The 15,204-nt window shown below is 35.1% G+C and overlaps 2 non-coding genes across 2 annotated transcripts; one reads left to right on the plus strand and one right to left on the minus strand.

Moving 5' to 3' along the window:
* Positions 1 to 12,336: 12,336 nt before the first annotated feature.
* LOC132902903 (small nucleolar RNA U3) lies at positions 12,337 to 12,534 on the minus strand. Its single transcript, XR_009657276.1, has one exon. It is a non-coding gene; the product is annotated as a small nucleolar RNA U3 (small nucleolar RNA).
* A 1,696-nt stretch (positions 12,535 to 14,230) lies between these two features.
* On the plus strand, positions 14,231 to 14,428 carry LOC132902909 (small nucleolar RNA U3). Its single transcript, XR_009657282.1, has one exon. It is a non-coding gene; the product is annotated as a small nucleolar RNA U3 (small nucleolar RNA).
* Positions 14,429 to 15,204: the final 776 nt, after the last annotated feature.

Consider the following 15,204-nt stretch of genomic DNA (forward strand, 5'->3'; position numbering starts at 1 on the left):
GGCAGTCTTTTCTGGACTATTGGCTCTGTCTACCCCGTAAGGGATATAGACGTGACTATATGTATGTATGTAGTAAAAGTACATACGTATATTTTGGTGCTTTTTGTATATATACAATTTTCTGGTAACGACATTCCTTCGCATACGTCATTGCGGACGGCGGCCCGGAGAGCCAATAAATCCGGCGGCCGGTTAGCGATGCCCACCGCATTTTGTTCTGGTGTCAGGGTGCACAAACAAACGCACATATCACACGGCTGGTGTTTTGTTTTAGAAAAAAATAACTGCAAATCCGAGTGGGGTTAAAATTTTTAGGACATATTTACGCTACCTGTACTTGGAAGAACAGTTTTGTTTTGTTTTAAACACATATTAGTATTAATATTAGTATTAGAAAATGCAAATTCGAGCGCTATTTATACTTTATTATATATACATGCACATGGGTCACGTCTATATCCCTTGCGGGATAGTCAGAGCCAACAGTCTTGAAAAGACTGAATGGCCACGTTCAGCTGTTTGGCTTAATGATAGAATTGAAATTCAAATAGTGACAGGTTGCTAGCCCATCGCCTAAAAAAGAATCCCAAATTTATAAGCATATCACTTAGTCGCCTTTTACGACATCCATGGGAAAGAGATGGAGTGGTCCAATTCTTTTTTCTATTGGTACTTTTCACTAACAAACAATTTATAAGCCTCTCACTTATTCGCCTCTTACGACATCAATGGGAAACAGGCCCTATTCTTTTTTCTAACAAACAAAACTAATCTGTCTTATGTAGAAACTGTAATTAACAGAGGAACGGTTTGTCAGTCTGTTCAGTGAGATACGACGTCAATGCGTCATTCTATATAGCCTGGCTTCGCATAAATCTAGGATCTAACTAACGTATAGCCTTTCTGATAAATTTCCTACATTTTCTGTTTACACGTGTTAATGATCTATTTTATTAATGATAGATAGATATAGTGCCGTGTGGCTCCCGGCACCAATACAAAAAAGAATAGGACCACTCCATCTCTTTCCCATGGATGTCGTAAAAGGCGACTAAGGGATAGGCTTACAAACTTGGGATTCTTTTTTAGGCGATGGACTAGCAACCTGTCACTAGTTGAATCTTAATTCTATCGTTAAGCCAAATGGCTGAACGTGGCCATTCAGACTGTTGCCTTTGTCTACCCCGCAAGGGATATAGACGTGACCATATGTATGTATGTATGTATGTTTATTAATGATCTATTTAGGCGGCATCTGTGGCGCAGCGGCAGTGCGCTTGTCTGTGACACCGGAGGTCCCGGGTTCGAATCCCGGCCAGGGCATGGTGAGAAAAGAACTTTTTCTGATTGGCCTGGGTCTTGGATGTTTATTTATATAGTATTTATTATAAAATATAGTATCGTTGAGATAGTTTCTCGTAACACAAATCTCGAACTTACTTCTAGGCTAACTCAATCTGTGTAATTTGTCCCATGTATATTTATTTATTATTTATTTTCGTATCTTTTGTTTGAGAGTTCCATAGCCTAATAGAAAAAACTGAATTAACTGTGGCAAGAAGAGTAGCAGATGGCGTACACGTTGTTATTTCTTCAGTACCAAACATCATTGACGTTCAGAACGTTTAACAAACGCTGAATTTTAGGTGAACTTTATGTTTCAATACTTCCGCTTATACTTTATTATGTGCCTTGTGGTTCCCGGCACCAGAACAAAATTTCCCATGGATGTCGTAAAAAGCGACTTAGGGATGGGCTTACAAACATACGATTCTTTTTTTAGGCGATCGGCAAGAAATCTGTCACTATTTGAATCCCATTTCTATCGTTAAGCCAAACAGCTGAACGTGGCCTTTCAGTCTTTTTTAAGACTGCTGGCTCTGTCTACCCTGCAAGGGATTTAGACGTGCCTATATGTATGTATTTACTTCTATTAATTCTACGTCAACTTTAGTATACAAACATTAATAGCTTAAAGATCACTTGAAAAAGTAAGCACAGTGGCTATAAATCTCTTTATTTACAGTCTCTGGTCCTCAGGGGCGATGGCGGACTCAGCGTCTTCAAACCCTCGAGTTCGCTTTAACTGATAGTAAAACGGTACGCGATGAAACTGGCAGTATAAAACAGAATCTGGTGTTACCAAGCGTTTTCGAAGGAAATTTTAAACTTTTGTTGTGATGTGAAACGAGATTTTAGACACTAGCTTTTGCCATCAGTTTTGCTCATACATACACCTAGTAACGTCTATATCCCTTGCGGGGTAGATAGAGCCAACAGTCTTGAAAAGACTGAAAGGCCACATTCAGGTGTATGGCTTTGTAATGCCTACAAGAAGAATCCCAAGTTTATTTTGATGTGAAACGACTCTCGAAGGAACTCGTTTACAGAAAATTTTAAAGGAACAAGAATTTTATGTATCTGAAAGTGTCTACATAACCTCTATCCGCGCAAAAAATAATCGCTGTCCCGTTTCAAGACTTAGTAAAAAGCGAAACAGCAATAGTTTTTCGCGCGATAACAACGGAGGAGTAATGATCGTCAGGAGTTGATCAGGTCGTCATCGATAAAAGCTACAAACTAACTAGCTTACTAGACGGCCTCGGTGGCGCAGAGGTAGTACGGTTGTCTGTGACACCGGAGGTCCCGGGTTCGAATCCCAGCCAGGACATGATGAGAAAAGAATTTTTCTGATTGGCCTGGGTCTTAGCTGTTTATCTATATAAGTATTTATTATAAAATAAAGTATAGTTGAGTTAGTATCTCGTAACACAAGTCTCGAACTTACTTCGAGGCTAACTCAATCTGTGTAATTTGTCCCGTATATATTTATTATTATTATTTATTATTAACTACTAACCGACACAAATCTTGTTGTTACGAGTAGATATTTTGCCTTGTCGTGAATATACCTAGTACTAAATTCATGAGAAGGCAAAAAATATTTTTCCTGAAAAGCCCTAAGGAAGTTTTCTTTGTGGCCAGTATTATAATACAAGATTTTCAAGTTAAAACTCTTCTGAAAATCTTCACAGTATCGTTTTTTTTGTGTAAAAATCAAACCTCTCTAGAACACTTTGATTAGATTTAAATGTATTTGAATGAATTACCATACTTTCGACCTTGACCTATGAATTAATTTATTGGAATTCAAAATCTTAAGAGTTTTTCATCACTTAAGAAGACTTACGATTAATGAATGTTTAATGACAATTTATAAAGAAAAAATAGAGCCAAAAGTTGCTTCAAAATATTTGAAAATTGCCATTTAGTTTCCTTATGTAGTCTAGGGGTGCAGAACTAAACGCTTTAATGGCTCCTTTTTTGTTTTAGTAGCTAATGTGTGGAATGATATGCCTGCGTCTATATTTACCGATAAGTACTGTCCGCGCACATTCAAAAGTACACTAAGTGGATATCTCTTGGATAGGTATCAGGTGAGATGGAAGACAAATGCCTAATCCAATATTAAATAAAAAAAAATTTATGATCGCAGTGAAAATTGAGACGAGGGTGAGCTCAGTACATCCTTTAAATAACAAATGGTAGGGGCTTTCTGCGTCACAGGATTGGACTTGATTTGAAATTTCGTCAGGTACAGCACAGAGCCGGTATGTAAATTATATAGTAGCTTCCGACGAGACGCGACTAAAACAGAGCTTACTTATAAGTTATCATCAACTGTGTATACTTAACCGTGTGGTTCCCGGCACTAAAGAATAAGACTGAATAACTAAAGGTGAGACACTGAATATCTTTCCCATGGTAGTCGTAAAAGGCGACTAAAGGATAGGCTAGACTTGGGATTCTTCTTGTACGCGATGGGCTAGCAATGTTGTCACTATTTAATAAAATGTATGTGTATAGATTCATTCATGCAATCCCTTGCGGGATAGACAGAGCCAGCAGTCATGAAAGACTAATAGACGTTCATCTGTTAGGCATTGAGATTAAAAAAGTGACAGGTTGCTCACCCATTGCCTAAAAGAAGAATCCCAAGTTTATAAGTCTATCCCATAGTCATCTTTTACGACATCCGTGGTAAAGTGATGGAGTGGTCCTATTCCTCCTTATATAGGTGCCGTGAACCACACGGCACCTATTTTGAATATATGTACCTATTTTTAATTCTTTTTCCTTTTCGTTTGATCCTTTTTTCTGCTGGTCGAGTGTAGTAAATGATACCTATTACCCGAGATACAATATACATATTCCTATTTTCTGAGATCCTGCTGATAGTTTATGAAAGTGTCCCGAATATTCCAAATTATCTATACAAATATTATAAAGCTGAAGAGTTTGTTTGTTTGAACGTGCTAATCTCAGGAAGCGATAATATCGTTAAGTTATTAATCATACAGTAGGGTTCGAATTGAAAAATTATTTTTGTCTTGAATAGACTTTTTATCGAGGAAGGCTTTAAAGCTTTATGACACCACGCTGCAACTATAAGGAGCGAAGAAATAATGGAAAATGTGAAAAAACGTGGAAAATGATGGGGCTTCAATTATGTCCAAAATAACTATTCCACGCGGACGGAGTCGCGGACACCGCTAGTGTAGGATAAATTTTAAACATCTAGTGAAATTGAGCAAAATAATATGACTATTACGAATGGTGCAAACATTAATCACAAATATCACAACGTGCATGAATTTAATATGTATGTAGATCTCATCGAGTTCTCACTTTACATAGAGTGCGCTTTTATAGTTGAAAAAAGATTATTTAGATAATTCAAATTGTAAAATAATTGTATGGTAAATTAATGACTAACATACATGTATGTATATGTATGTACGTACATTATTATTTTTTACGGGACAAATTACATTGATTGAGTTACCCTCGACGTTCGGCTGTTTGGCTTAATGATAGAGTTGAAATTCAAAAAGCGACAGGTTGCTAGCCCATCGCCTAACAAAAGAATCCCAAGTTTACAAGCCTATACCTTAGTCGACCTTAATAATTTTAGTTTTATATCTTTAGCATAGTTATAGCCAAATGATATGTTCGATAGAAAGTGTGAAAATTAAGATTTTAAATTTGAATCGCGCGCTCTCGTTGAAAACAAAATACCTTTAATGCCGCCTCTTTGGAGGATCCTAATGTATGGATGCCGCAGAGAAATCTAGCTGGAATCCTAGTCTACGTGATCAGTTTGAAAGTCTCGGATAAGTACTTCATAAATTTTGCATGAAAATGGTTGATTTTTTGTTAGAAATATAAATTTCATGCTTAGCTTTGCTTCCTTGGTTAGTATATTGCTACGTCTACATACGTATTATATAATCATGTTTTTAGCCCTTACAGGGTTGACCTCGGGGGTAGACAGAGTTCTACGTTCTCTTCTTCTTGGATAGATCTTTTGAGCAAAATAGGCACTGTTTTAATTTTTAGTTTTAGACTTGAAAAACTAAGCAAATAATGAAAATATTTTCTGGGAGTATTTGGTAAAACTTATAAAGAAAATTAAATTTATTTACCTCGTTACATACCTATATACATATAATCACGTTTTTTTTTGTTAGCTCTGTCTAGCCCGCAATGCGTATAGAGCTAACAGTCGTAAAAATACTGATAGGCGACTTTCAGCTGTTTGGCTTGCTAGCCCATCGCCTAAAAAAAGAATCCCAAGTTTATAAGCCTATCCCTTATTCGCCTTTTACGACATCCATGAATAAGAGATGGAGTGGTCCTATTCTTTTTTGTATTGATGCCGGGAACACACCGGCGGTTTTCCTCTTTCCCGTGAGAATTCCCGAAAAAACTAGCTACTAAAGAATATTATGCCAAATTTTTATTGCCTACGTTAATAATTTTGTCTGTACGTTGTCTGCCAGACAATAAGTTAATTAAGCAGAAAGTTTAATAAATATTGACTAGAATTTTTATTGCGTGCGCTGAAGAAAGTCATAATATTAAACGTAAAATTAAAGTTATAACGTGAGCCAATAAGCTGGTTTATGGGGGTCAATGACATAATTTCAGTATAGAAATGGCAATGTTTAATAAAGCTGAAGGTTCACCTATTGTTTTAACAATACATAAATACATAAAATCATGCCTCTTTCCCGGAGGGTTAGGCAGAGACTACCTCTTTCCACTTGCCACTATCTCTGCATACTTCCTTCGCTTCATCCACATTCATAACTCTCTTCATGCAAGCTCGGCGGTTTCGGGTATTTTTTACCTGACCCTTTACCAAGACGTCCTTAATTTGATCAAGATATGTTCGTCTAGGTTTCAACAATAACACAAATATATCGGTTTCTCAGAATTGTGTGAAGCACGTAGAATAGACCATTTATATTCCATTTCTAATATTAGTATTGGTATTTAAAGATTGCAAGCCAAAAAATGTATGTTTATTTTATTGGTTCTTTAACTTATTTGAATGATAAAAGGGGCTTTTATCATTTCCAATAAAATGCTTGGCGCATATTTATTTACACATCTAGCGAAAAGTAAAACAAAAAGTGTACAGTTACAAAACTATTTTCCGTTTATGTCTATTTATTGAACAAAAAATCGCAAAAGAAGCCACCTCTAATTCCTTTATTAGTTCAATGGCAAAACATACAAAGCAGAAAAGATTGAAGCAAGTTTTAATTTAGTCGATGATATTGCAAAATGTTGCACGAATCGAATTAGCTTTTTCACACGACTTTCATATTGGTTGTAATTTTTAGGTTAATATTTTCATTCCAAGAAAAATACCTATGTAGATATTTTTTTAATACATCTAGTTCTATGTATTGTAGTCTATACTTTAACTGGTTGAAATGATTTGATTTGCACGATTTGCTCAAATGTTGAATTTCAATTAAAAGCTTTTAGTATATGGCCTCTCTACGCTAAAAATCACAACAACAACAATCACGCGACTCAATCAGCCAATAACAGCGAAAAGTCTAAAACGCGCAAGCAAAGATTTCACGGATTGGAAGATATATACAATCTCTGACACAACATCGTCGGAGCCGCAGCTCCCCAGGCATAACACTTAGCCTGGCGGAAGATATTCCCTTTGGTGGCGGACGAGCTAAATCATCGCTCCCTCTAAAAAGTCAAGTAAAAGCAAAGGAATTTGAAATTAGGCATTTATGGACCATATTTAGAAACAAATTAAGAAGAACACTAAGAGAGGATATCCTGATATTTTTAATACATTAGACAGATTATAAGTATATGTATATTTACTTTTTCTTACGAATAATACAAATCTCTTCTTCGATTTTATTTTGAGAAATTTGTATTTGTATTTAAATCAAAATTTTCCAAAATTAATACTGAAGTAAGTGGCTGTCAAATGCAAACGTTAATAAAATCCAAATTCATTTACAATTCGTAGGACAATAGGTTTCAGCAATCAGCGCTCGCTCGAGGTGGCGATACGACGATGTGCACGACATCGCTTATTGTTTCAATGTACTGATAGCAAAAAAAATATTGATTTATTTATTTAAAGAAAACTTTTTATAAACTTATTTCTAAAGATTGGATAACGCTTAGTATAAAGATAAGACAAATAAACTTGTCATTTTAAATTGCCGAGTTGTTCCCGGCACCAATTCAAAAATGAATAGGATCAATCCATCTCTTTCCCGCGAATGTCGTAAAAGGCAACTAAGGGACGGGCTTATAAACTTGGGATTCCTTTCAACCTGTTACTGTTTGAATGTCAATTCTATCATTAAGCCACACACTTTTCTAGACTGTTGCCTCTGTCTACCCCGCAAGGGATATAGACGTGACTATATGTATGACATTTAAAATGTTATAAGTATGTGTACCTATGTATTAATTCATACCAATAATATTTTCAAAATGAATTTATGGTTATTTTTTTTTCTTCATTGAATATTAACGGCGTTAATGTTACAATTATAACTTAATTGAAAGTGTTTATACACACGTAAGTCGCCATTATTTTTGTCGGTTACCCAGCCCGCCTATAAGTGAGGTACCTATAGCTCGAAATGATACTGCACAATGTAACATTTACTGTTCATTTCTCAATTATCTTTACTGTGCCGTAGTGACAATGTTATCATTACACCATTTATAGCTACTGATGGCGTGCTGTTGAAATGTTTACAATGTATTTTATGATTGTACTGTCTGCAAAGAAATTTATAAAATAGAATGATTATATGGTTCGGTCATGTGGAGAGGATGAACGAAAGCAGGTTGACAAAGCAATTATAAAATTCTTTCTTGGAAAATTATTTATCACTATATCGTTTGATCTCAAAGATGGATCATGGTGAAAATTTAACTAATTATGCTAGACTACCTTATGAGTTTAAATAATTTATTCATTCATATAATTATATTTATATATTCTATCATAAAGCCAAATAGCTGAACGTGGCCATTCAGTCTTTTCAAGACTGTTGGCTCTGTCTAGCCCACAAGGGATATAGACGTGACTATATGTATGTATGTATTCATATAATCACGTCTATATCTCTTATGGGTTAAACAGAGACAGCGCTCTTAAAAGACTTATATACGAGTATTGAAAGGCCACGTCAGGCTTATTGATAGAATTGATAGTCACATAAATGACAGGTTGCTAGCCCATCGCCTAAAAAAAGAATCCCTAGTTTATGAGCCTTTTACGACATCCATGGAAAAAAATGGAGTGGTCCTATTCTTTTTTATATTGGTGCCGAGAACCACATGGCACTTTAAATAATCTTTTACGTATAATCCGGCAAAATATCGTAGTCACCGAAGCAAAGCATTGTCTTTAAAGAAGTTAGCTATTCAAATAGCATCGTTGTTTCTACGAAATTGTCAAACTGTGCAGAGTAATCCTATTACGTTACGGGCGCGACGGCGTAGTAGTTAATTTGCTTAGAAAGAGCAGAACATTGCATTTGAATAAGACGTAATATTCTGGTCTAATTTCGTTTGGATTCGGCAGACTTCAACCTGTTTTTGGGCACGAATTATCAATTTGGATAACTGCGTCAAATAAATTCAGTCTCGAGTTTTACACTACGTTGATTTAATTTAAGTAATCTCTAACGAAATTGAACATCAAATAGATTTTTATACATTCGTCCCTTATATTTTATTGTCTAGTTCATGTCGTAACATATAGTATAGTCGAATAGGACTACTCCATTTTTTCCACATGTATGTCGTAAAAGGTGACTAAGGGATAGGCTTATAAATGTATATAATATGTACGTTACAGTGATTCTTTCAGAATCTGAAACATTTTTCAATAAAATTTCATACGATGAATCCCGGTCGCAGCCTGCCCCAGGCTCCTATTTAGTTAACATAATCACGTTGATATCCCCTGCGGTTCAGACAGAGCCCACAATCATCTAAAAACTGAAAAGCCACGATCAGCTGTTTGGCTTAATGATAGAATTGATATTTAGATCAACGGGCCCCTTTATGTTAAGGAGAAGTAACTGGGGTTAACGTTATGAGGATGAATGAAGTTTGAGCGAGTAGGCCTGAGTACTTTTTTTTTTACTTTTTTTAGATCTAAGTTCCGTTAATTTCCATTTACGAATTTCTCTTTTAAGACATCCCTTAACTACATAAGGAACATGCCATTACGAGTCTTCAGAGTCAGGTATTTGGGCTGCGCGTTCTTTGTCTGAAAGTCAGTCTCTCATTAATGAAAGAGTTTTTTATAAATACAATATGTCTTTTTTTATTGCTCTATTTTGCTGACCGTACTGCACGAAGAGTATCCGAATAGCTGTTTTGTACGTTTCCAAAGGAATTGTTTCGCTCTTTATAATTAAACCAACGGGAGTTAACCGTGTTCATTTAATTCTTTGTTTATACATTCGATGTAACGTTGGCAGATTTTAACTTCGATTTGAGGTGATTTAAGAAAGAACATACATACATACATGTGGTCACGCCAACAGTCTTAAAAAGACTGATAGGCCACGCGGAGCTATTTGGCTTAATGATAGAATTGAGATTCAAATAAAGACAGTTTGCTAGCTCATCATCTAAAAAAAGAATCCCGAGTTTGTAAGCCTATCACTTAGTCGCCTTTTACGACGTCCATGGGAAAGAGATGGAGTGGACCTATTCTTTTTTGTACTGGTGCCGGGAATCACACAGCACTTTAAGAAAGTCCCTATGGACTTTCTTATCTTTCTTTGTCTACCCCTCCGAGAAAGAAGTCGGAATTTCCCGAAGGGTTAGTCAGAGACTACATCTTTCCGCTTGCCACGATCTCTGCATAGTTCTTTCACTTAATCCACACTCTCTTCACGATAGCTCGTCAGGTTAGGGTACCTACTCTTGACCTGACCTTTCGCCAGCAGGTCCAAATCAAAATTATCAATTATTTTACTACCCCTTCAAAGGACCTCATTAATATTGTCACGTCCACATCCCATCAATTAAAACACAATTAATGAATTATTCATAAAGGGTTCATTATTGGGAGCCCTATATTTATGAACTTTGATATATTTGGGCACTTATGATGACTGTTTAGGGACATTGTTCTGCGATTAATGCGTTTTAGTCGACGCCTAATTGGGTCAGTCATGAATTGTTATTAATATTATAGCTACTTGTTTATATTGATTAGACTGCTTATAAACAAGACAAATTTAGTTTATATTGACATTGTAAATTTTTCAGCTATTTATACATGTTAAGTGTGACAGTAGCTTTAACACCCTTCTTTTTGAACTATGACACAAATTAATATAGGAGCATACCAGTACTGTGTAGGATTCACATAAAATTATTGAAATAGGATTAAAAAGAAGTAACCGCGACGGTTATAACAATGATATCACTGCGTTACACGATTTTGGTACCCGTTAAACTGATAGCTGGAATGAATAGGTAATGAGTCACAGATAAAATGTTCCAAAAATATGTGGTATCCATCACGTCTAGTTTTCGAGGTACATGTCAATCATTATTTTAACTACCCTCACCTTAGGCGTATAAGAAACAGTTGAGGTTTTCGGTGTATTATACTTTTTTATTGTTTGGTTTATTCATAAATCGTTTCTATTCGATAACCTCGATATCTCTTAAACATATTTATTTAAAAATCCAACATGAATACTGAACTAAGTGGCCGTCGCAACTGCAAAAATGAACCAAATAAGTTTTATTACGTGTGTGGACAGTACATTGTGAAATCACAAACAAAAAATGTTGCCGAAAAAGTTAGAAGTGCATATTTACTTTATTTTAAACGTGCTATTAATCAAGATAAACCATGGATACCTCAATTTTTTTGTGTTTCGTGCTATACTACTCTCATATCTTGGTTAAATGGAAACAAGACGTCAATGCCATTTGCCGTACCAGCTTTATGGCGTGAACCTAGTAATCATTTTAATGATTGCTACTTTTGCATGACTGACATACGTGGCTTTTCAAAGAAAATCAAGCACAACATTCAGTATCCTGACATTCCTTCAATGTCGAAACCAGTACCTCACAGAGAAGAAATGCCTCCACCATTACCTCCTTGACAAAAAGCTTACTGACAAGGAACTCGATGCCTGGTTGTCACTGAAAGCAGTTGTAAAAGAGTTTCTAGGGAACCATAGAGCCGAAAATGCGGAACAGCTAGTTAACAACATGTTAAAAGCATACGATAAGTTGGGTTGTAGAATGTCGTTGAAAATTCACTTTCTTCATTCCCACTTTTCCTTTTTTCCATCTAATCTTGGTGCTGTCAGTGATGAGCAGGGCGAGAGGTTCCACCAAGATATAAAGAAGCTTGAAGAACGATTTCAAGGCCGTTGGGACACAACTATGCTAGGCGATTACTGTTGGCGTCTAAAACGAGAAGATCCTTCAAAACACAAAAGAAAAAGTTAAAATTTGAAGGTATTCTGGGTTTAAATTATATGCATTGATTTTTCTTGTATTTATTATACCAAAATGATTAAAAAATAAACTCGATTAATTAAAAAAATCTGGTACATTTTATTAGATTTCTTTAAATTATGTTTGAATATTTAAATTTTTAGCATAATTTGTTATATCCTCACGGAAAAAAATGAGACGTCGTGGAAAGAAAATATGTATGTATTCTTACTAAACGATAGGAATAAATAGGAAAACAGGACATTTCAAAGCGGGTACTTAATTTTTTTTTCATTTGTAACGCAGTTTATTCACACTATACTAACATTTGTTACTTCAACTTCATAATTTTTTATTCCTTTGATTTGGGGTAAATTAATTTAATTAATTAGACGATAAAAAATTACTTATGATACTAAACTAAAACTAAATGAAATTACAAACGAACCTATGTTTTTTGAATTTAATTTAATTTAATATTTAATAAGGGTTTAAAAACTAACCACTCAGAAAGCGACAGTGTCCCACTCTCCCCTGGGGGAGCGAACGATCATCGAGGGCTGATGGTCAGCGACCACCGCCCGCCTCACGCTCAGGACACCGCGCCACGTCTCCTCATCATGGTTAGTGAGGCCCCGCGTATTGCGAGCGTCTATGCGAAGAGCTTACTATAGAAATGATCCTATGAAGTAAGGTCTTGCCAGTAAACGATCACGCCCGGGTGGTCATTCTGGGCGAAAAAATCAGTATAGCGCATACTAGAACCCGAGTAAACAGAACAGCGCCATCTAGTGAATATTTTTGGTGACTCTCAGTATTTTAAGCCTGGCAGAAATACGGCGCACGCGCAACGTCACTATGACATAATAGAACTTATTTGTAGATATTTTATTTTTGTGATGGTTTCTATCTTGTCATGACGATGATGAATTATGCCACGTGCGTGTACAATTTGCATTTTTATGGCTTCATAATAAAATTGAGATTCAATTAGTGACACGTAAGTATACAAAAAAATATTAAATAATTATAAAAATAATTTTTTTTTTTTTTTTTTTTTTTTTTTTTATTTGGTTCACAAACTAGTTGTTACAATCATTACAAACATAGTAAAATAGATATTTTGAAAACATGTAAATTGTACAACTTTCTAAGAGTGAACACAGCATGCACATAAAAATTAATTAGCTCTTAGTACTTAAAAAGGAGAAAAAAAAAAAAACATGAATTCATTCATAATATAGTATAAATATATTATATTAATTATGTGTTGTTTTTTCGCTCACCTTGTGACTTCGTAAAAAAATTTCTTTATTTATATTTAATATTTTTATAAAGCCTTCGTTTGGATAAATTTATTAATATAATGTTAAAAAAAAAACACAGATTCCCGTACTTTTAATTTTGATAATTCTACGCTGAAGCGCTTGCTTGCAACAAAATCTTCTTCAATATTAATTAATTACTCTGAATCGATGGCATACGGTCTACTTTCGTATGTGAACGAATTAGGATAGATGGATTATCTGTCAGGGGAAGACAATGTCGTTCAGTGATCGAGTGAAATAATCTACTAAAAGCATCGATCTGTAATGACCTGACGAGCAACTTTCATATATCAATCTACGATGTAAGATAATTTATTCGTAGTTTTGATAAAAACAGTAAGCGAAAAGTTATTTGGTTATTATTTAAATTTATTGCACCCTGACTTACTCAGGTGATATATGATGCATTGGTGTCTTACCAGTACACCTTAATATCCATTTTTATAATACAACATTTCAGTTTTAAAAGATATTCACTAAAACTTTTCTTAAAAAATAAAAAAAGAAAGAAAAGGGATGAATCATAGAGATAGGTAGTGTGACATAATTTAGGGGTTTAATGCTAGGTACATCTTTTGTTTATATGTTTCTTTGTAAACTATTTATTGCAAATATAAAAGAAACAACAAATAACAAAACAATGAAGACCTTTGTTTTAGAACTTGTCGCGTTTCAGTATGTTAAAGATTTTCCTCGCTCAATTTCATCATCAAACTATCTATCAGTATTTTCGGGAATGTTGACTCTGTCAACCCCATAACGGATAAGGATGTGAATGATGACGTTAAAGTAGAGTCTGTTATCTCATACTATGGATTAAAAATCATGATAAGACGCGTTACATCACTCACAACATTTTAAGTAATTACGCGCTGTAATTGTCTTTACTATGACTCACATTCCGTAGGCAGTCTGTGGAGTGCGCATACACTATGCCGGAAATATCCTTGTCAGACAGTTGCCAAATGCTAACAATAGATGGCGCTGCTTTGTTTACTCGTTACCTACTGCGCGCTATGGAGATTTCTTCGCTCAGAACCACGTTACCGCAGTTGTAGAGTCACGGCAAGACCTTACTTCATAGGATCATTTCTATAGTAAGCTCTTCGCATAGACGCTCGCAATACGCGGGGCCTCACTAACCATGATGAGGAGACGTGGCGCGGTGTCCTGAGCGTGAGGCGGGCGGTGGTCGCTGACCATCAGCCCTCGATGATCGTTCGCTCCCTCAGGGGAGAGTGGGACACTGTCGCTTTCTGAGTGGTTAGTTTTTAAACCCTTATTAAATTACAAAAGAAATGATTGAATAGGTAACTATGTTCCTTAGTTTAATAAATAATGAAATTTTTCTTGTTAGGTTTCTGTTCCATTTTATTAGCGTTATATTTGAAGTGGTTAGTTTTTACACCCTTACAATAAAAGCAGTAAAAAATTATATACACTTGAAGTAACAAATTTATAAAACTTGTTAGTATAGTCTGAACATTGTTATTGTTACACCCGCGGCTACTTTTGAGTAATATAACTCGTCCACTTGACTGAATAAGGTTATATCGAAAATAACATGATATAAAATAAAACTGCTGAGTTTCCTATTCCATTGACGTCAATGCGATAGGACACCGAAGCGCAGATATTTTAATTGTATTACTTTCAGTTTGGATTGGACTTCCGTCGGGCAATCACTAATTTTCTTCATCTTCATCACATACTTTCTTTCCTAGTTTAATTAAATAGTTATTTTTTTTAAACCAAATTCCGACCCGCTCCGTAACATTACCACACCTCTAGTCTACCTGGATAATGGTTTTTTTTTTCTGTTTCTTTTATTAGCCCCATGTGAAAATTGTTATTACGTTGACTGCATCTTAGTTTAAGCATATTAGTAAATTATTTTCTCATGTAAGTAGGATTTATTGTAATCTTTTTATGAGAATATATTTTTCAAACCTATATTTTCAATTTTAAATAAACTAACCCGGAAAGTTCTTTACGTCTCAAGAGCGAAAAAATGTTAACGCCTATTTAAATGTATAATTAT

This window comes from Amyelois transitella, chromosome 19 (assembly GCF_032362555.1).
Source record: "Amyelois transitella isolate CPQ chromosome 19, ilAmyTran1.1, whole genome shotgun sequence".
Classification (NCBI taxonomy): domain Eukaryota; kingdom Metazoa; phylum Arthropoda; class Insecta; order Lepidoptera; family Pyralidae; genus Amyelois; species Amyelois transitella.